The following is a 22,500-nucleotide window of genomic DNA, read 5'->3' as shown; positions in this document are numbered from 1 at the left end:
TGGCCATGGCTCTTAGAGACACCTGTGCTGAGGGCATGACCCTGCTACGTGACAGCTACCACGGATATGGACACCCTCGGGCAATGTGGGGGTGGGGATTGCATCACCCTACTTTGATGGACATCTACAACTCTGCAAGTCAAGATTAAAGGTGACTGCAGAAGGCGGTACCCCAGAGAGACGCACCAGAAGGACTCCATCGCTCAGCGCTCCCGTGATAGCTGAAAGCCATTCAAAAGCCACGTGCGCTCCGTAACTCCTTTGCCTGGGGAGCGGGTGGCTGATAATACTGAGAAGGAATTCGAACTACTAACAGGGAAACAACGCTCCCCTGATTCAACGGAGTTGCTTCATCAAAGACCCGGGCAAGTTTTCCCGTTTCTCCCCAATCTCTCTAAAACACGTGAAACCCAGTGATTCCCCAAAAAGACTGAAGCCTGCAGACTTCTGAGTGACTTTTATATTTCCAATGGACAATATATTATCCCCTAGACAACAGTTGAGATTATTTCTTAATGATGATTATTGCTATACCCGCGCTTTAGATTGAGTTTTGCCGATGTATATGTTCTGAATATTTGTATTAACCTTACTTTTGTGCCCCCCTTTATGAATAAAAACGTTTGAAAATAGTGCCATCAGACTCCAACGGACCTCTCTATCTTTGCTGGTGAGTTATCCAGTTACGGGATACGTAACAACTTGGGGTTTCTCGTCTCGGGATTTGACACCAAATCGGGAGGCCAGTGAAACGGGCTTGTAAGTCCAAAACTTGAATCTGGTTACACAGGTAGCCAGACGGGAAACCAGCAAAGATGGACGTGGGTGAATTTATGAAAAACCCGACGGTGGGGGCGCTAGAGGCGGCCACCAAATCAGAATTGTTAAATTTGGCGAAGGGGTTGAACCTCGCAGAAGTGAGGTCATACATGAAAAAGCGGGAGGTGCGAAGGGCCATAACTCAGTATTACATTGGGAAGAATGTGTTTGAAGATGAGGTATTGGAAGATATCCCTGAAAAGGTACCATCAAGTGGGACGGTTCAGTTAGAGGTGGAGAAATTAAGGTTGGAACATGAAATTAAGCTAAAGGAGCTAGAGGCAGCACGGGACCAAGCTGAGAGGCAAAGACAGCATGAAATTCACCTAAAGGAGCTAGAAGCAGTCGAGAAAGAGAAACAGAGGAAACATGACTGAGAGATGGAGAAGGTAAGGAACGAACGAAGAGATCAAGGGTTAGACCTAGCGGAGCGGTTTAATGTTAGTAGGGAGTTGAGATTGGTGTCCCTGTTCGAGGAGACAGATGTCGATAGTTATTTCTTTCTTTTTGAAAAGGTGGCAGTAAATCAGAAGTGGCCAAAAGAGCAGTGGGTGGTGTTGTTACAAAGTGTGTTAAAGGGGAAGGCCCAACGAGCATATGCGGCATTGTCCCTGGAGGAGGGAGAAGCGGAGAATTATGCTGAAGTAAAGGAGGCCATTCTCTGGGCTTACAAATTGGTACCTGAGGCCTATAGACAAAAGTTTAAAAATTTAAGGGAAGGGTGGAATCAAATGTATACCGAGCTAGCCCATGAGAAGGGGGTGCTCTTGGACCGTTGGTGCACCGCGGAAGGGGTGGATGAGGATAATGGGCGTCTCAGAGAGTTACTTTTGATTGAGGAATTTAAAAGTTGTGTTCCGGAGGAGATCCGGATGTATTTGAATGAGAGGCCGACTAGGTCCATCGCAGAATTTGCTAGGTTCGCAGATGAATATGCCCTAACTCACAAGACAAAGTTTTCCTCGACAAAAGGTTACCCAAGAGACCGTGGGAAAGGTAGGGAAAGCCCGCCGGCTAAGGTAGAAACTCAGCCCGGAGCTAGCCGGAAAAGTGAGGATACCAGACCAGAAACCTGGATATTTCCTGGTTTGACCTGTTTTAATTGTGGAAAGGTGGGACATATTGCATCTAAGTGCCCCGCTCCGAGGAAGGAGCCAGAAAAAGGGAAAGCAGCTATCCCTATAGGATGTATCGCGTCGATCGGAAAATCAGCGAGAGGGCCCCCGGTAGATGGAGTACAGGAGGGGCGTGAGACGTTTAGTTCCGAAGGAACCGTGTCCCTGGAGGAGGGAGGCCCACAAATTCCAGTACGGATCTGGAGAGACAGTGGAGCTGAGCTATCATTGATTAGCGGTAAAGTGCTAGAGTTCGGAACTCCGATGGGAGAGGTAGCCCTGAGAGGCATAGGAAAATGGACCGAAGTGGTACCCTTGCATAGGGTCCTTCTAGATTGTGAGTTGGTGTCGGGACCAGTGGAGCTGGGGGTCCTGCCGGAGTTGCCGGGGGAAGGCGTGGATCTCCTTCTGGGGAACGACCTAGCGGGAGGGAAAATGGGAGCAGCCATGAAGCTGACAACCCAGCCTGCAAGGATTGAGGCCCCTCCCTCAGATCTGAAGATATACCCCGCCTGCACAGTCACTTGCAGCATGTCGAAAAAGACAGCTGAGAGAGAGAGCAGTTTAAATCTGGCCGGTTTTGATTTGGCCGACACGTTTTTACCGACTCTGTACCAGCGAGGGTTCGAGGAAGGTAAACCGGAGAGTAAGGAGGGGGGAGAGAGTAAACAGGGGGAGGTAGACCTGCCCTTAGCCAGATGAGAGTTTGTACAGGAACAGGAAAGTGACGAGGAGGTGATAGCCTTGAGAGAGTTGGTTCTTTCGGAGACCGAGGTTGAAACCGAGCCCAAAGGTTACTACCTGAAGGAGGGTGTGTTGATGAGGAAGTGGAGGCCCCCCAAGGTGTCGGTCGATGAGGACTGGGTGGTGGTACATCAGATAGTAGTCCCGAAAGCGTATCGGGACGAAATTCTGAACTTATCTCATAAGGTACCGTTAGGTGGGCATTTGGGAATAACGAAGACAGTGGATCGGGTTCAAAGGGAGTTCTATAGGCCAAATCTGAGAAAAGAGATTACTGAATATTGTAAAAGGTGTCATACCTGCCAAATGGTGGGTAAGCCGAACCAAGTTATCCCTAAGGCACCCCTCCGACCCATCCCCGCGTGCGAGGAGCCTTTCTCCTGAATCATTGTGGATTTTGTGGGACCCCTACCTAAAACTGCGAGGGGGCGGCAGTATATCATGACCATGATGTGTGCCGCTACACGATTTCCAGAGGCTGTGCCTCTGGGTAATATTAGGACCGCTGTGGTGGTGAGGGCCCTCATCAAATTCTTTACCACAGTGGGGCTGCCTAAGGAGATACAATCGGATCAGGGGAGTACCTTCGCATCTAACGCATTTCGGCAGATGATGACCCAGCTAGGGGTCAAACAAATTCTAGCCTCCGCGTACCACCCGGAATCCCAAGGGGCGTTGGAAAGGTTCCACGCTACACTAAAGACCATGCTTAAAACTTATTGTCAGGAGAACGTTCGAGACTGGGATGAGGCTTTACCCCTTCTGTTATTTGCCGTCAGGGATACAGTCCAGTGCTCACTGGGGTTCAGTCTGTTTGAGCTTGTTTTCGGTCACAGGCCCAGGGGCCCTCTAACCCTCCTGAGAGAAAAGTGGTCTAGCCCGACCGTTCAAGTCAGTGTGATCGACTATGTTCTGAAATTCCGGGAGAGGCTGCATTAAGTACGCGCCTTGGCAAGGGAAAACCTTAAAGAATCCCATGAGAAAATGAGCCAGTGGTATAACCCGAGAGGGAGAGAACGAGAGTTTTACGTAGGCGACAAGGTTTTGATCCTATTTCCGGTAGTTACCCATCCCCTTCAGGCGAGGTTCCAAGGACCATATACCGTGTGTAAGAAAATAGACTCGCTGAATTACGTGATTGAAACCCCCGATTGGCGAAATCCGACCCAGTTAGTTCACGTGAACATGATGTAAAGGTACCATGACACTACCCCCGTGGTGGTCGGTGCAGCCATGAAAACCAATGAGATGGGGGGGATGGCCCGGAGGAACCAGAGCGGTTTGAAAAGATAGGTATAGTCCCCACCAGATTTGTGAACTCTATGGTATTGGCAAGCCTTGCGGATAAAGTTAGACACTTAAAGGCTGAACAGCGGGAGCAGATAATACAGCTCATTAACCGGCATGCAGACTTATGCCCAAATGTTCCCCGAAGGTGTAGTGGGACGCAACATGATGTGATAGTTACCTCAACCCAGCCCATAAAACAGGCACCTTATCGTATGAATTCCGAAAAGAGCCAGCTAGTAGGAAAGGAGATTGAACATATGCTAGCTGCTGGGATAATCCGCGAATCCTCTTCCACGTGGGCTTCTCCTTGCGTGGTTGTCCCAAAACTGGACGGTACCATAAGATTCTGTACCGATTACTGGAAGGTCAACGCAGTCACCCAGACAGATGCTTACCCTATTCCCCGGGTGGATGATTGCATTGACCAAGTGGGGAAGGCGAGGTACATCACAAAAGTTGACTTGTTAAAGGGGTACTGGTGCGTTCCTTTAACGGACAGGGCTGTAGAGATTTCCGCCTGTGTCACCCCATCCGGGTTGTACGAGTACAATGTTATGCCTTTTGGGATGAAAAATGCACCAGGGACATTTCAGTGGATGATAGACGCTGTGATAAAAGGGTTAATTCACACCAAGGATTATCTTGACGACGTGATAGTTTGGAGTGACACCTGGGGGGAGCACCTGGAGGCTGTGGAAAGTCTGTTTACCCAAATGTCGGCAGCCCACCTTACAGTAAACCTTGCCAAGAGTGAATTTGGTCATGCCACTATCACCTATTTGGGGTATGTGGTGGGAGAGGGACAGTTGGCTCCTGTGCAGGTGAAGGTACAGGCTATTTCTGAGGTTCCTGTACCCTACAATAAAAGGGCCCTGAGGAGGTTTTTGGGCATGGTGGGATACTATCGGAAATTCTGTAGAAATTTCGCAGACATTGCGCTCCCCCTTACAAAACTCCTACGGAAGGAGGAAAAATTTGAGTGGGGTCCCTCTTGTCAGAATGCTTTTGAAAAGTTAAAAGCCGTATTGTGCCATCTCCCGGTGTTAAAAGCACCTGATTTGTTAGCACCCTTCTCCTTGGCAACGGACGCCAGTGATGAGGCTGCAGGAGCGGTCCTCTTACAGCAAGCAGGGGATGGAGTGGAGCACCCGGTAGCATATTTCCCTCGGTAGTTCAATGTACACCAGAGGAATTACTCTACCGTAGAAAAGGAATTGTTGGCACTTGTGTTGGCGATACAACATTTCGAAGTATACATTTGTCCCGCGCAAAAACCCCTAGTGGTCTATACCGATCACAACCCATTGGTATTCCTGGCCAATATGAAAAATAAAAACAGGAGGTTATTGAGCTGGAGTCTGATGCTGCAGGAATTCGATATTAAGATACAGCACATTAAGGGGAGTGATAATGTGCTAGCGGATTGTTTATCTAGACGCTGAACTAAGTGTATAACTGTATGGCTCTGTAATTAAAAGAAAAAAGCTTGGGTATTGTGTTAGATTAAAAATCCTGTAAGACTCCATACAACTCAGTTTTTAACCGCTAGTAAAAAACGTTTTTTTTAGAGGGGAGGTGTTATGAATGTACCACAGCTCTGAAGGGCAGAAGGGGCGGGAGCAGCCCCCTCCTTCCGGAGAATCGCAAGAGCACTATTAATTCGGGTCTCGGACCCAGAAAAATGAGAGACAATGTAATGGTTTTGGCCATGGCTCTTAGAGACACCTGTGCTGTGGGCATGACCCTGCTACGTGACAGCTACCACGGATATGGACACCCTCGGGCAATGTGGGGGTGGGGATTGCATCACCCTACTTTGATGGACCTACAACTCTGCAAGTCAAGATAAAAGGGGACCGCAGAAGGCGGTACCCCAGCGACGCACCAGAAGGACTCCATCGCTCAGCGCTCCCGTGATAGCTGAAAGCCATTCAAAAGCCACGTGCGCTCCGTAACTCCTTTGCCTGGGGAGCGGGTGGCTGATAATACCGAGAAGGACTTCGAACTAATAACAGGGAAACAATGCTCCCCTGATTCAACGGAGTTGCTTCATCAAAGACCCGGGCAAGTTTTTCCGTTTCTCCTCAATCTCTCTAAAACACGTGAAACCCAGCGATTCCCCAAAAAGACTGAAGCCTGCAGACTTCTGAGTGACTTTTATATTTCCAACGGACAATATATTATCCCCTAGACAACAGTCGAGATTATTTCTTAATGATGATTATTTCTATACCCGCGCTTTAGATTGAGTTTTGCCAATGTATATGTTCTGAATGTTTGTATTAACCTTACTTTTGTGCCCCACTTTATGAATAAAAACTTTTGAAAATAGTGCCATCAGACTCCAACGGACCTCTCTATCTTTGCTGGTAAGTTATCCAGTTACGGGATATGTAACACTGTAGTGTTACTTCCCATGGCTGTTGATTCTCTTTCTGTCCTTGATGCTCATCTCCGCCCTTGATTCCCAGTAGGCCGAGGTACTGGATGGTTTGTATCCTCAATGGCCTTGACAGAGCTGAAGAAACTAGCTGTTAGTGAGTTATTGGACCTCCTGTTTGCTTTCAACTTGCCACCTTTTTGGAGCACTTGTAACTCTTTGGAGTTACAACCTAGAACATAAAACAGTACAGCACAGAAACAGGTGCTTTGGCCCACAATGTTGTGCTAAACCAGCTTAGAAGTAAATTTTAAGACCCTTATAACCAATCCCTCCTACCTACACAATGTCCATATCCCTCCAACTTCTTCATATTCATGTGCCTATCGAAATGTCTCTTACAAGCCTCTAGTGTAAGTTCTCTCATTGTTACTCTAATTATTCCTTGGTAGACCCCGGTGGTATCCAAGGCCAAATATCTTGAGGACACATTGCAACTGGCACTCATCAGCTTCCAGTGGAAAGGTGGATGAAGTATCTGGAACAGAAGCCAAGCAGAATCTCTGTATGTTGCCAGGAGTGGTGGAGGAAGTAGATATGATAGAGTTTAAGTCATCTTTAGCAACCGGTGAGATACAGGAGGACTGGAGGACAGCCAAAGTTCTTCTGCTGTTTAAGAAAGGCTATAAGAAACAAGGAAATTATAGGCTAGTGAGGCTGACATCAGTAGTGGGAGTTATTGGAGGTATTCTAAGAGACTGGATATATGAGTATTTGGATAGACAGAGATTGGTAAGAGATAGTTGGCATGAGTTCGTGCATGCTAGGTCATGTCTAACGAATCTTAGTTTTTCAAGGATGTTATCAGGAAAGAGGATGTTGCCTGTGTGGACTTTAGCAAGGTATTTGACAAAGTGTATGGGAGGTTGGTCAAGAAGGATCATTCACTAAGATGAGGTAGTAAATTGGATTAGACCTTGGCTTTGTGGGAGAAGCCAGAGAGTGGTAATAGACGGTTGCCTCTCTGAATGGAGGCCTGTGACATATGGTGTCCCACAGGGATTGGAGTTGGGTCTGTTGTTGTTTGATCAATGATCTGCATGATAATGTGGTTAACTGGATGAGCAAATTTGTTGGTGATACCAAGATTGGGGGAGTAATGGACAGCAAGGAAGACTATCAGATCTTGTAGTGGGATCTGGTTCAGCTGAAAAATGGCAGATACAATTTAATGCGGACAAGAGAAAGGTGTTGCACTTCAGTAAGACTAACTAGGTCATGCACAGTGAAGAGTAGGGCACGGTGAAATGTGACAAAACCAATGGATATGGGAATACAAGTCATTGAAAGTGGTGTCAAGGTAGAAATGGTCATAAAGAAGGCTTTTGGCATATTGGCCTTCACAGGTGATGGGATGTTATGTTGAAGTTGTATAAGATGCTGCTGAGGCCTAATTTGAAGTACTGTGTGGAGTTTTGGTCACCTACCTACAGGAAAGATGTAAATAAGACTAAAGACTACAGGGAAAATTTACAAGGATGTTGCCAGGTCTGAATGACTTAAGTTGTAAAGAAAGATAAAATAGGTTAGGACTTTATTCCCTGGAATATAGAAGATTAAGGAGAGTTTTGATAGAGGTATACAAAATTATGAGGGGCAGAGGGGTATTAGCAAGCAGGCTTTTTCAACTGAGGTTGCATGAGACTACAACTAGAAATCATTGGTTAGGGGTGAAAGGTGAATGTTTAAGGAGAACATGAGGGGAGACTTCTTCACTTAGGGTGTTGAGAGTGTGGATTGAGCTGCCAATGCAAGTAATAGATGCAATTTCAATTTCAATGTTTAAGAGAAGTTTGGATAGGTACATGGATGGGAGGGGTACAGAGGGCCACGGTCTGGGTGCAGGTTGATAGGACAAGGCAGTTTATATGGTTTGGCACAGACTAGAGGGACTGACAGGGCTGTTTGTGTGCTGTTGTTTTCTATGATTCCACAATTCTATTGTGTTTAAGAGGCCTTTGGGTAGGTAAGTAAATACGCAGGAAATGGATGGATATGTATCGTAGAGGCAGAGGAGATTTTGTTTGATTTGGCATCATGTTCAAGACAGATATCATGGGCTGAAATGCCTGTGCCTGTGTTGTACTGTTCTATATAAATTATGAAATTTAGTAGGTTGGGGAGATATTGTTTGGCAGTATTGATTTTGGGGTGGGAGGAATGGGGCCAGTTTTGTGAAATGGACATTTCACAAAATGGTTTGGGATGGGCATCCTGTGGTTCTGGGCTGCAGGGCTAATACTTATCCAGGAGATCTGAGTGATGGACACTCAAAGAACAGAGAGATTTGTATTACTGCGCAAAACTGCAAAAGGAGCAAATCACTAGAAGTGTGACTGTCCCGTCCTCTTTAAACATTGAGTCCCAGATGTTTCACAAACTCAGTCATCTTACATGAATTGTTGCTTGCCTGAAAGAAGTCTAATTTGTATGTGACATTTGCAGCAGTTTGGTTTTCTATGACAACTCCTGAACCACCTGGTTCCATTGTTCAGAAAACCTTCTGAGATTTAGCTCCTAAACCCTGAATAGTTTCTTTCTGTCTGTTCACAGGGTCATTGTGATGAGAGGTCCTTGGAGAATGAGTTCATGAGTGGAAGGGGGTAAAGATTCTTGGCTATTATGGAATTCAGCCCTCTATAATCAATGCATAGCCACAGACTTCCATCCTTTTACTGTACGAAGAAGAAGCCTGCATCAACTGGTGAGATAGAAGGCTGAATGAATCCCATGGCAAGGACCTTTTCTATATATTCCTCAATAGCATGGCTGTCCGGGACAGAGAATAAATACAACTGACCAGGTAGTAGGTCTATTGCACAGTCATAGGGTGGAAGAGTCAAAGCCTTTCCCTTGCTGTGTCCTCATTTGCAAATCAATGTAACGTGATTTCAACCAGTTTGTGTGTTGAAACTACCCTGAACATCCCTCCAAGGGTGACTCCTGCGACTTAGGTTGCAGGGGTGATTCAGCAGACCTCAAGAGACTCCTCCATAGTTTCACGAGTGTCCGAATCGGCATCCTTATCTAATTCCAGAGTCTTGACAACATCAAATTCCGAATCTTCATCCGTATTCTTGGATAGTCTTTGTCCTCCTGGGGTTTGGCTCTGAGGAGCCTTTCCCTTAGTGACTAGTAACTCGTTCCCTTATGCTTCTCTGCTAGTGCTCTAGAATTATTGGACACTTCCTCGGTGTGATTCTTGTCTTATTCTTGATCTAGAGACTCTTTTTCTCCCATTCCAGCACACCCCTGACTACATGGGGTAGGGACTTACATGGTCCTGTTGATAGGCTGGCTTTCTGCTCTTGCAAGCAAAGCTACATCCACACTAGACCGGATAATTTTGAAAACGGGCTGGTTTCGCGTTAAAAACGATAGGCATCCACACTAGGCATTTTTAAAAATATCTCCGTCCACATTGAAACAGATACTTCAGCGAATCTCCTCCTACTGCACATGCGCAGGACACATCTACCGAAAACAAGCGACATGTTTGCTGTCAAATCTCACTGTGAAAGACAGTGCGTGTTTATTCAGTTACAGACTAGAAAAACTTAAATAACAGGCAGCTGTTGGCTCTCGCGGAGGAGGACTTAAAAGTAAAAAAAACAAATACTGGAGCGTACGGCAGCAACTGACAGGGAGTTCACGGACTGTATGACCCGGCTGACAATGAGCATTGAAAAACTGACTCACTCTGTTGCATAAATAAAGCACCTTGTTAAATGTATAAAACATGTCTGCATCAGTAATATCTTGTATTTCCATACAATGTTACATTAGGCTGTTACACATCTATTGTCAGAGAAGTACTTGTATAAATAGGTAAACACCTTCATACAAGCAAGGGCAGAAAACAGGGCAAAGTGTATATACTTATTTATTCAGTAAGTTATGTGTCCAAGTATTTGGTTTCTAACTCTTCTGGCTTCAGTTTCATTGCCGTCTGTTCTGAAATTGTTACGTTGCGTTCAGGAAAACAATGAAATGGCACGCTGCTGTCTGACAGCGTTTTCAGATTTCTCCGGTTACCCCATCCACCCTGCCCAAGCGTTTTCAAAATTACACACCCTGGAGAGCGTTTCTGAAGAGCTCCAGTTTCAGGGGATGAAAACACCATTTTACTGTGGACAGAGGGTAAAAACGAAGAGAAAAAACTTCGGTTACGGATTTATCTGGTGTAGTGTGGACGTAGCCCAAGACTGGGTCTCCCAAAGGCTTCGAGTTACCCTGGGAAAAGTCTATCTTGTTGCCAGTTACTGGTCTCGAGAGAGTCTGAAACAGCAAACTGGCAACATTCCTTCTTGCAAAGACTTGATCATGCGATGATTCTCCCTTCCTCCCAGTTCATGGAAGGATTACGCTAGGATATACAGAGGTGCCCGTTGATTGGGGTATGTAAGGAGAATCTATGATATGGAAACAGATGTCCTCTGCATGCTTTCCTCGTCCTCATGTGCAAAAGTGATGCCAGACCCAAGAGGGCGGTTGTGGTTTTGTGCTGGCTCGACTCCGCAGAGGCATGTTGAGCCCACGAGCTGCCCTCAAGTTCAGGAAATTACCAGATGTCTCAGAGTCCACCTTTCACCAATTCTTTCTCCAGGATATCTCGGTCCAGAAGCAGTAGGGTTGGGAGTAAATGATGCTCCTATCACAGTCCTCCCGGCAGAGGAGGACTTAGTCTTAGCATTTCCCTGATGGCTGCAGCTTCAGACATGCAACCTGCTTCTCTGCAGTAGTAGCAGCAACCTTGAGTCGAATGCTGGAACCTCTCATTGGCAGAGAGACTTGTGCAGCCGATTTGTGTTGGCTCAACAGGAACTTGTGCAGGAGACAGCTGGTGATTGTCTGAGGTTGGGAAATGGAACTGTGATGTGATGAGATTGGGCTTGGGCTAACTTTCTTCAAACTCTTTCCACCAGGTGACTATCAAGGTAGATGCATTGATCAATCAGAGCCTCTTAAATCCTTTACCAGCTCTCCCAAAGCAAGGAGAGGTTTGCTTTAATTCAGCTTTAATTTGGCTTGGCGATACAGAGTGGCCAAGGCCAACCTGTTCCAGCCACACTTCCTGGCCAAACTCAATTGCATAGTCAGCTCTGACCGACTACCTTGACACACCTTCAACAAAGGATCAGTTAAATCTAGTGGGTGATGGAACTCCCATTCAGGGCATTCATGAATTCTTCCAAGCCAGAGCAGATCTCCAACCTCCGGTCTCAATGTGTGGTGACCCAGGCCAGAGCTCTCACAGTCAGGAGAAGAATCATGAAGGCCACCTTCCCACTCTCCATAGAACCATAGAACATTATAGCACAGAAACAAGTCCTTTGGCCCTTCTTGGCTGTGCTGTACCATTTTTCTGCCTAGTCCCACTGACCTGCACTTGGGCCATATCCCTCCATACATCTTTCATCTATGTACCTGTCCAAGTTTTTCTTAAATGTCAAAAGTGAGCCTGCATTCACCACTTCATCTGGCAGCTCATTCCACACTCCCACCACTCTCTGCATGAAGAAGCCCTCCCAATGTTCCCTTTAAACTTTTCTCCCTTCACCCTTAACCGATGACCTCTGGTTTTTTTTCTCCCCTGGCCTCAGTGGAAAAAGCCTGCTTGCATTCATTCTATCTATACCCATCATAATTTTATATACCTCTATCAAGTCTCCACTCGTTCTTCTACGCTCCAGGGAATAAAGTCCTAACCTATTCAACCTTTCTCTGTTACTCAGTTTCTCAAGTCCTGGCAACATCCTTGTAAACCTTCTCTGCACTCTTTCAACCTTATTAATATCCTTCCTGTAATTAGGTGACCAAAACTGCACACAGTACTCCAAATTCGGTCTCACCAATGTCTCATACAACCTCACCATTACATTCCAACTCTTATACTCAATACTTTGATTTATAAAGGCCAATTTACCAAAAGCTCTCTTTACAACCCGATCTACTTGTGATGCCACTTTTAGGGAATTATGTATCTGTGCTCCCAGATCCCTCTGTTCTATTGCACTCCTCAGTGTCCTACCATTTACCTTGTATGTTCTACCTTGGTTTGACCTTCCGAAGTGCAATACCTCACACTTGTCCGCATTAAACTGCCATTTTTCAGCCCGTTCCTCCTTAGGAAACCCAAATGGCTAGAGTTCAAACACCAGCGAGCTCTGTGTAAGGAAGCCTGGGTCACTGCTGAATCTGTCTGGAGTTGGAAGATGGAATGACTCTGCAGTGTGACTGACAGCCTCACCCAACGATTCTCACTTCCTCCTTGGGATCATTGGTACATGGCAACCTGGAGGTCATGTATCTCCAGGCTCTGTCCTGAAATGTTCTCATTGTGGCTGGCCACAGCTGACAAGAGGCAGTAATGCTTCACTAGGTCCATGTTTGGTTCAATCACACTGTGATGAGAGGCTCCAATACCCGGATGACAAGAATGATAAGATGTCAAGTGCTGGAGTATCTGAGACTAGACTTGAGACACGATTTCCAGATGAGAAGAGAGCAGGGTTCTTGACCAGATACTAGATGAGAACCCAGACAAGACAGAAATCCAAAAACACAATCGCAGTCTGAGTTCAGGCGCTCATTAAATATTAAAATCCTGCAGCGAAAACATGGCTGCCAATTAGCAGAGTGGGCCTGAATCAATACTCCAGATAGCACAGGTTAAATCCGTACTCGGAGAATTGGAGTGTCTAAACCTCGGAAGCTGGTGCGTTGGGTGCGTACGGTAACAGTTATAGGGTTGTACAGAACAGAATCAGGCTCTTTGACCAACAAGACCTGTGCTGACCTTCTTGCCCATCTACACTCATCCCATTTGTCCACATTAGGACCAGATCCTTCTATGTTATTTAAATGGCTACGTAAAGGCTTCTTGTATGCAGAAAATGTATCTGTTTTCATCACTCCTCTTGTAGTCTGTTCTAGATATTGAGCACTCTCTGTGTAAAACTTACCCCTGAGATCCCCTTTAAAATGCCTTCCTTTCTTTAATCTATAGCCTCTAGTTTTGGATATCTCTACTGCTAGAAAAAGTTTTTTGACTCTGTACCCTATGTATGCCATTTATAATCTTATATACTTCTGATTATATAAGATCATAACGTTATATACTCCTCAGCATTCTTCACACCAGGAAAAAACAAGCCCTTTCCAATCTCTTCCCATAACTAAAGTCCTCCGGGCAACATCCTGAGGAATCTCCTCTATACTCTTTCCAGCACAACCATATTCTTTGATAGGATACCACCCAGAACTCTTTAAGACACTTCAAATCCAGTTCAACCTGTATTTGGTAAAGTTGTAACACAGTATAGAATCCCAGTAACTATATTCTGTGCATCAAACTACATATGTTAAGCAGCTGTGCTTCCTCTTCATTAACTAGTCAATCTGTGTTGCTTCTTTCAGGGAACTATGCACTAGGTCAATCTTTCATGCTCCATTTGTCTGAGGTAAATTCTAACTGCCAATGCTCACCCAAATTTCCATTTGATTGATAACCCGCTGCAGCCTTGGACTATCACTTACACCCAGAATCACAAACTTTAAGCATTGAACCATTCCCCACCCCATTTTATTGTTTTATTGTGCAACATGTAAACTTGGTTGTAGAAATCATAAGTAGCTATGTTCACACACAAGTATCAGTACCCATAGAAACATAGAAAACATACACATACTTGCTTTAGAAATTATCGAACATGTACTTACTTAGAAATTACCTAGGGTTATCCATAGCTCTCTATTTTTCTAAGCACCATGTACCTATCCTGGAGTCTCTGAAAAGACCCTAACATATCCACCTCCACCACCGCTGCCAACAGCCTATTCCACGCACTCACCACTCTCTGCGTTTATATAAAAAAAAGGAATAAACAAACAAACTTACCCCGACACCTCCTCTACCTACTTCCAAGCATCTTAAAACTGTGCCCTCTCATGCTAGCCATTTCAGCCCTGGGGAAAAGCCCCTGTCTATCCACATGATCAATGCCTCTCATAATCTTATACAACTCTATCAGGTCAGCTCTCATCCTCTGTCGCTCCAAGGAGAAAAGGCCGAGTTCACTCAACCTATTCTCATAAGGCATGCTCCCCAATCCAGGCAATATCCTTGTAAATCTCTTTTGCGCCCTTTCTATAGTTTTCACATCTTTCCTGTAATGAGGTGACCAGAACTGAGCACAGTTCTCCAAGTGGGGGGACCAGACCAAGGTCCCATATGGCTGTAACATTACCTACTGGCTCTTAAACTCAGTCTCACGGTTGTTGAAGACCAATGCATTGTATGCCTTTTTAACCACAGAGTCAGCCTGCACAGCAGTTTTGAGGGTCCTATGGACTTGGACCCCAAAATCCCTCTGACCCTCCACACTCCCAAGAGTTTTACCATCAGTACTATATTCTTCCATCATATTTGACCTACCAAAAAGAACCATCTCATATTTATCTGGGTTGAACTCCATATGCCACTTCTCAGCCCAGTTTTGCTTCCTATTGATGTCCTGCTGTAACCTCTGATAGCCCTCCACACTATCCACAACACCTCCAACCTTTGTGTCACCAGCAAATTTATTAAGCCATCCCTCCACTTCCTCATCCAGGTCATTTATAAAAATCATGAAGAGAAGGGGTCCCAGAACAGATTTCTGAGGCACACAACAGGCCAACAACCTCCATGCAGAATATGACCCATCTACAACCACTCTTTGCCTTCTGTAGGCAAGCCAGTTCTGGATCCACAAAGCAATTTCCCCTCGGATTCCATGCCTCCTTACTTTCTGAGTAAGCTTTGCATGGGGTACCTTATCAAATGCCTTGCTGAAATCCATATACACTACATCCACTGCTCTACCTTCATCAATGTGTTTAGTCACATCCTCAAAGTATTTTCAATCAAGCTCGTAAGGCACGACTTGCCTTTGACAAAGCCATGTTGACTATTCCTAATCATATTATGCCTCTCCAAATTTTCATAAATCCTGCCCCTTAGGATCTTTTCCATCAACTTACCAACCACTGAAGTAAGGCTCACTGGTGCATAATTTCCTGGGCTATCTCTACTCCCTTTCTTGAACAAGGGAACAACATCTGCAACCCTCCAATCCTCTGGAACCTCTCCCGTCCCCATTGATGATACAAAGTTCATCATCAGAGGCTTGGCAGTCTCCTCCCTCATCTCCCACAGTAGCTTGGGGTACATCTCATCTGGTCCTGGAGACCCATCCTACTTGATGCTTTTCAAAAGCTCCAGCATATCTTCTTTCTTAATGTCTATATGCTCAATCCTTTCAAATTGCTTTAAGTCAGCCCTACAATCACCAAGATCCTTTTCTGTGGTGAATACTGAAGCAAAGTATTCATTAAGTATCTCTGCTATCTCCTCCAGTTCCATACACACTTTCCCACTGTCACACTTGATTGGTCCTATTCTCTCACGTCTTATCCTTTTGCTCTTCACACACTTGTAGAATGCCTTGGGGGGGGGGGGGGGTTTCCTTAATCCTGCTCACCAAGGCCTCATGGCCCCTTCTGGCTCTCCAAATTTCATTCTTAAGCTCCTTCCTGCTAGCCTTATAATCTTCTTGATCTCTATCATTACCTAGTTTTTTGAACCTTTTGTAAGCTTTTCTTCTTGACTAGATTTCCAACAGCCTTTGTATACCACGGTTCCTGTACCCCACCATCCTTTCCCTGTCTCATTGGAACGTACCTATGCAGAACACAACACAAAAATCCATGAACATTTGCCACATATCTGCCGTAAATTTCCCTGAGAATATCCACTCCCAATTTATGCTTCCAAGTTCCTGCCTGATAGCTTCATATTTCCCTTATTCCAATTAAACACTTCCCTAACTTGCCTGTTCCAATCCCTCTTCAATGCTATGGTAAAGGAGATAGAATTGTGATCACTATTTCCAAAATACTCTCCCACTGAGAGATCTGACACCTGACCAGATTCATTTCCCAATACCAAATCAAGTACAGCATCTCCTTTTGTAAGCTTACCTACATATTGTGTCAGGAAACCTTCCTGAGCACACTTAACAAACTCCGCCCCATCTTAACCCCTTGCTCTAGGGAGATGCCAATCAATTTGGGAAATTAAAATCTCCTACCACGACAACCCTGTTATCATTACACCTTTCCAGAATCTGTCTCCCTATTTGCTCCTCAATGTCCCTGTTACTATTGGTGGTCTATATAAAAAAAAACACCCAGTAGAGTTATTGAGCTCTTCCTCTTTCTAACTTCCACCCACAGGGACTCTATAGACAATCTATGAATGACTTCTTCCTTTTCTGCAGCCCTGACACTATTTCTGATCAACAGTGCCACTCCCCCACCTCTTTTGCCTCCCTCCCTGTCCTTTCTGAAACATCTCAAGCCTGGCACTCTAAGTAGCCATTCCTGCCCCTGAGCCATCCAGGTCTCTGTAATGGCCAGAACATCATAGCACCAATACTGATCCATGCTCTAAGCTCATCTGCTTTGTTCTTGAAGCTTCTTGCATTAAAATAGACACATCTCAAGCCATCGGTCTGAGCACATCCCTTCTTTATCAAAAGAATCCTCCCTCTCGCACTGTCCCCAAGCTTTCCCTATTTGTGATCAACAGCCCCTTCCCTCTGTCTCTTCAGTTCAATTCCCACCCCCCCCCAGCAATTCCAATTGAAACTCTCCCCAGTAGCCTTCACAAACCTCCCTGCCAGGATATTGGTCCCCCTTGGATTCAAGTGCAACCTGTCCTTTTTGAACAGGTCAAAAGAGTTTCCTAATGATCCAGAAATCTGAATCCCAGCCCCCTGCTCCAATCCCTCAGCCATGCATTTATCCTCCACCTCACTCTATTCCTATACTCACTGTCACGTGGCACAGGCAGTAATCCTGAGATGACTACCTTTGAGGTCCTGCTTCTCAACTTTTTTCCTCATTCCGTCATCTGTTTTCAGGACCTCCTCCCTTTTCTGGCATATGTCATTGGTACCAATATGTGCCTCTACCTCTGGCTGTTCACCTTCCCACTTCAGGATATTGTGGACGCAATCAGACATTCCGGACCCTGGCACCTGGGAGGCAAACTACCATACTTGTTTCTTTCCTGCATCCACAGAATCACCTGTCTGACCCCCTAACTATAGACTCCTCTTTTACTGTTGCCTTTTTCTTTTCCCTACTCTTCTGAGCCACAGGGCCAGACTCTGGCATGGCCACTATTGCTTTCCCCATGTAGGTCGTCCCCCCAACAGTACTCCAATAGGAGTACTTATTGTTAAGGGAGACAACCACAGGGGTACTCTCTCATACCTGACTCTTGTCTTCCCTCTCCCGAGGTCCCGGTGTGACTACTTACCTAGAGCTCCTCTCTGTCACCTCCTCACTTTCCCTAATCAGACGAAGGTCATCGAGCTGCATCTCCAGTTCCCTAACGTGGTCCCTAAGGAGCTGCAGCTTGACGCACCTGGCACAGATGTGGCCTTCTGGGAGGCTGACAACCAGCACAGAACACTGGCCTCACAGACATACTTCCTGTTTCTATTCTTCATAGATAAGCTACCTGGCCTCAACCCATTATCGCCAAAGCCCTCCTACTGTCTCCCTCTGCTCCATCATCCGCTCCTCTGATGCCTGCTCTGTAAAGCTGTCTCCTTTTAAACTTAGAGTTGGTCTAACTCTTTGACGTCCACGCGCTTATGCAGTAGTCCCTCGATCACACCGCTGAGGAAAAATCTGTCTCCTTTTAAACTCTTTGCGCGTGTCTAACTCATTGAGAATTTTCTGCTAGCCTTCTCTTTCATTCAGTGTTGGCAAAATTATTTTTAGAAATTTATTGATCATATTAATAATAACACTTAAAAATGAAACTGAGACTGTAACTATCAGTAGTACAGTTTTTAACCAAGATCATTATATTCCAGCATAATTTACAAGCAGAGATGAATTGTAATTACATACCTGTTGATGAAGTTGATGAAATAGTTGTTTCTGGAAGGCAAGGAAATCAAGAATAATCCATATCCATCATTTCAGTTGTGAAGACACTAGAAAGACACTTTTAGGATGCCATTTTTCAGGTTGCCTCATGTAATAGTGAGTTGATTTAGAGGAATCAGATTTTAGGCCAAGTTGTAGTGCTCCAGTTTCTGCTGCTGCGCACTTGTGTCTCATTCATTGAAATATCAGGACCACTTTGGAAACTGGAAACTGGAAAGGAGTCAGCAGTTCAGGTAATACTAATTGCCAAATTGGGTGATCTCACTGTCTTGGCATGCTTCCAAATAGTCATGGGTGAAATGTGCTGATGCTTTTGTACATACAGAGCGATAGATTGAGCAAGGAAGTGTCAAAATTACATTTATAGTAAGGATACCCATTTATTCATTTAGCTGGCAGGTGTGTGTATGTGTGCGTGCATTTTGCTGTTTGATCAAGGCAAGGGGATTGTTGTTCTTTGACTGGAGAGACAGTCGCTGGTCCCTCAGGACAGCCTGGTGAAGTCACTCATTGAATATCAAGGTGGCATTGCATAATGCCACTCACTGACTCTAGAATGCACCTGACGTGAAACGTGCCCACGTAAACTGCCATCACTTCATCTAAATGATCAAAATCCTGCAAAATCTATTTGACTGAGATAGAACTACTAATCATTTGCAGAATCACTGAGGAGATTACTGTTCCTTCTAGGGAATGCCTGTAGATTGTAATAATGCAGCCATTAGCTCTGGAAAGAAATGCCTCTGAAGAAACACAAGTGAATCTGCCTCTGAAGAAATCTGGTTTCCTATTGCCCAGCTTACTCAGTTAGTCTGAGCCCCTCAGACAGGTAACTGCCTCTGTTTATCGATCCATCTCATGGTGTTTTGTGAGCAAACACGAGGAAATCTGCAGATGCTGGAAATTCAAACAACGCACACAAAATGCTGGTGGAACACAGCAGGCCAGGCAGCATCTATAAGGAGAAGCACTGTCGACAATTCGGGCCGAGACCCTTCGTCAGGACTAATTGAAAGGAGAGATAGTAAGAGATTTGAAAGTAGTGGGGGAGGGGGAAATGCAAAATGATAGGAGAAGACCGGAGGGGGTGGGATGAAGCTAAGAGCTGGAAAGGTGATTGGCGAAAGTGATTCAGAGCTGGAGAAGGGAAAGGATCATGGGACGGGAGGCCTCAGGAGAAAGAAGGTGGGGGAGAGCACCAGAGGGAGATGGAGAACAGGCAAACAACTAAATATGTCAGGGATGGGGTAAGAAAGGGAGGAGGGGTATTAACGGAAGTTAGAGAAGTCAATGTTCATGCCATCAGGTTGGAGGCTACCCAGCCGGTATATAAGGTGTTGTTCCTCCAACCTGATTTTGGACTCATATTGACAGTAAGGAGGCCAGGGATAGACATATCAGAATGGGAATGGGACGTGGAATTAAAATGTGTAGCCACTGGGAGATCCTGCTTTTTCTGGCGGACTGAGCGCAGGTGTTCAGCGAAACAGTCTCCCAGTCTGCATCGGGTCTCACCAATATATAAAAGGCCACACCGGGAGCACCGGACGTAGTATGCCACACCAGCCGACTCACGGGTGAAGTGTCACCTCACCTGGAAGGACTGTCTGGGGCCCTGAATGGTGGTGAGGGAGGAAGTGTAAAGGCAGATGTAGCACTTGTTCCGCTTACAAGGCTAAGTGCCAGGAGGGAGATCGGTGGGAAGGGATGGGGGGACGAGTGGACAAGGGAGTCGCGTAGGGAGCGATCCCTGCAGAAAGAAGAAAGGGGGGAGGGAAAGATGTGCTTGGTAGTGGGATCCCATTGGAGGTAGCAGAAGTTATGGAGAATTATATGTTGGACCTGGAGGCTGGTGGGGTGGTAAGTGAGGACAAGGGGAACCCTATCCCAAGTGGGGTGGCGGGCAGATGGGGTGAGTGCAGATGTGCGGGAAATGGGCGAGATGCATTTGAGAGCAGAGTTGATGGTGGAAGAAGGGAAGCCCCTTTGTTTAAAAAAGGAAGACATCTCCTTCGTCCTGGAATGAAAAGCCTCATCCGGAGAGCAGATGCAGTGGAGACGGAGGAATTATGAGAAGGGGATAACATTTTTGCAAGAGATAGGGTGGGAAGAGGAATAGTCCAGGTAGCTGTGACAGTCTGTAGGCTTATAGTAGATATCAGTAGGTGGGCCGTCTCCAGAGATGGAGACGGAAAGATCAAGAAAGAGGAGGGAGGTGTCGGAAATGGACCAGGTAAATTTGAGGGCAGGGTGAAAGTTGGAGGCAAAGTTAATGAAGTCAACGAGCTCAGCATGCATGCAGGAGGCAGCGCCAATGCAGTCATCGATGTAGCAAAGGAAAAGAGGGGGACGGATACCCGTATAGACTTGGAACATAGACTGTTCCACAAAGCCAACAAAAAGGCAGGCATAACTGGGACCCATTCGGGTGCCCATGGCTATAGCCTCTGTTTGGAGGAAGTGGGAGGAGCCAAAGGAGAAATTATTGAGAGTAAGAACTAATTCAGCCAGACAGAGAAGAGTGGTGGTAGAGGGAAGTTGGTTAGGTCTGGAATCCAAAAAGAAGCTAAGAGCTTCGAGACTGTCATTAACTTTGCCTCCAACTTTCACCCTGCCCTCAAATTTACCTGGTCCATTTCTGACACCTCCCTCCCCTTTCTTGATCTTTCCGTCTCCATCTCTGGAGATGGCTTATCTACTGATATCTACTATAAGCCTACAGACTGTCACAGCTACCTGGACTATTCCTCTTCCCACCCTGTCTCTTGCAAAAATGCTATCCTCTTCTCACAATTCCTCCATCTCTGTCGCATCTGCTCTCCGGATGAGGCTTTTCATTCCAGGACGAAGGAGATGTCTTCCTTTTTTAAACAAAGGGGCTTCCCTTCTTCCACCATCAACTCTGCTCTCAAATGCATCTCTCCCATTTCCCACACATCTGCCCTCACCCCATCCGCCCACCACCCCGCTCGGGATAGGGCTCCCCTTGTCCTCACTTACCACCCCACCAGCCTCCAGGTCCAACGTATAATTCTCCGCAACTTCCGCCACCTCCAACGGGATCCCACTACCAAGCACATCTTTCCCTCCCCCCCTCATTCTGCTTTCTGCAGGGATCGCTCCCTACGCGACTCCCTTGTCCACTTGTCCCCCCCATCCCTTCCCACCGATCTCCCTACTGGCACTTAACCTTGTAAGCGGAACAAGTGCTACACCTGCCCTTACACTTCCTCTCTCGCCTCCATTCAGGGCCCCGGACAGTCCTTCCAGGTGAGGCAACACTTCACCTGTGAGTCGGCTGGTGTGGTATACTGCGTCCGGTGCTCCCGGTGTGGCCTTATATATATTGGTGAGACCCGATGCAGACTGGGAGACCGTTTCGCTGAACACCTACGCTCGGTCTGCCAGAAAAAGCAGGATCTCCCAGTGGCTACACATTTTAATTCCACGTCCCATTCCCATTCTGATATGTCTATCCATGGCCTCCTCTATTGTCAATATGAATCCAAACTCAGGTTGGAGGAACAACACCTTATATACCAGCTGGGTAGGCTCCAACCTGATGGCATGAACATTGACTTCTCTAACTTTCTCCACCCCTTCTTACCCCATCCCTGACATATTTAGTTGTTTGCCTGTTCTCCATCTCACACTGGTGCTCCCCCCACCTCCTTTCTTTCTCCCGAGGCCTCCCATCCCATGATCCTTTCCTTTCTTCAGCTCTGTATCACTTTCGCCAATCACCTTTCCAGTTCTTAGCTCCATCCCACCCCCTCTGGTCTTCTCCTATCATTTCGCATTTCCCCCTCCCCCACTACTTTCAAATCTCTTACTATCTTTCCTTTCAGTTAGTCCTGATAAAGGGTCTCAGCCAGAAACATCGACAGTGCTTCTCCCTATAGATGCTGCCTGGCCTGCTGTGTTCCACCAGCATTTTGTGTGTGCTGTCATGGTGTTTTGCTATCGCTGGATTTTGTTATCTGCTGTAGGTTTCTCAGTAACATGAATTGGAAGACTCAGGATGAAGTCCGATTTCTGAGCAACTGCAGTTTCAACACAAGGGCCACTACAGGCATCAGT

Source organism: Hypanus sabinus, chromosome 7, assembly GCF_030144855.1.
Source record: "Hypanus sabinus isolate sHypSab1 chromosome 7, sHypSab1.hap1, whole genome shotgun sequence".
NCBI classification, from domain to species: Eukaryota; Metazoa; Chordata; class Chondrichthyes; order Myliobatiformes; family Dasyatidae; genus Hypanus; species Hypanus sabinus.
Note: the sequence above shows the minus strand (reverse complement) of the source record.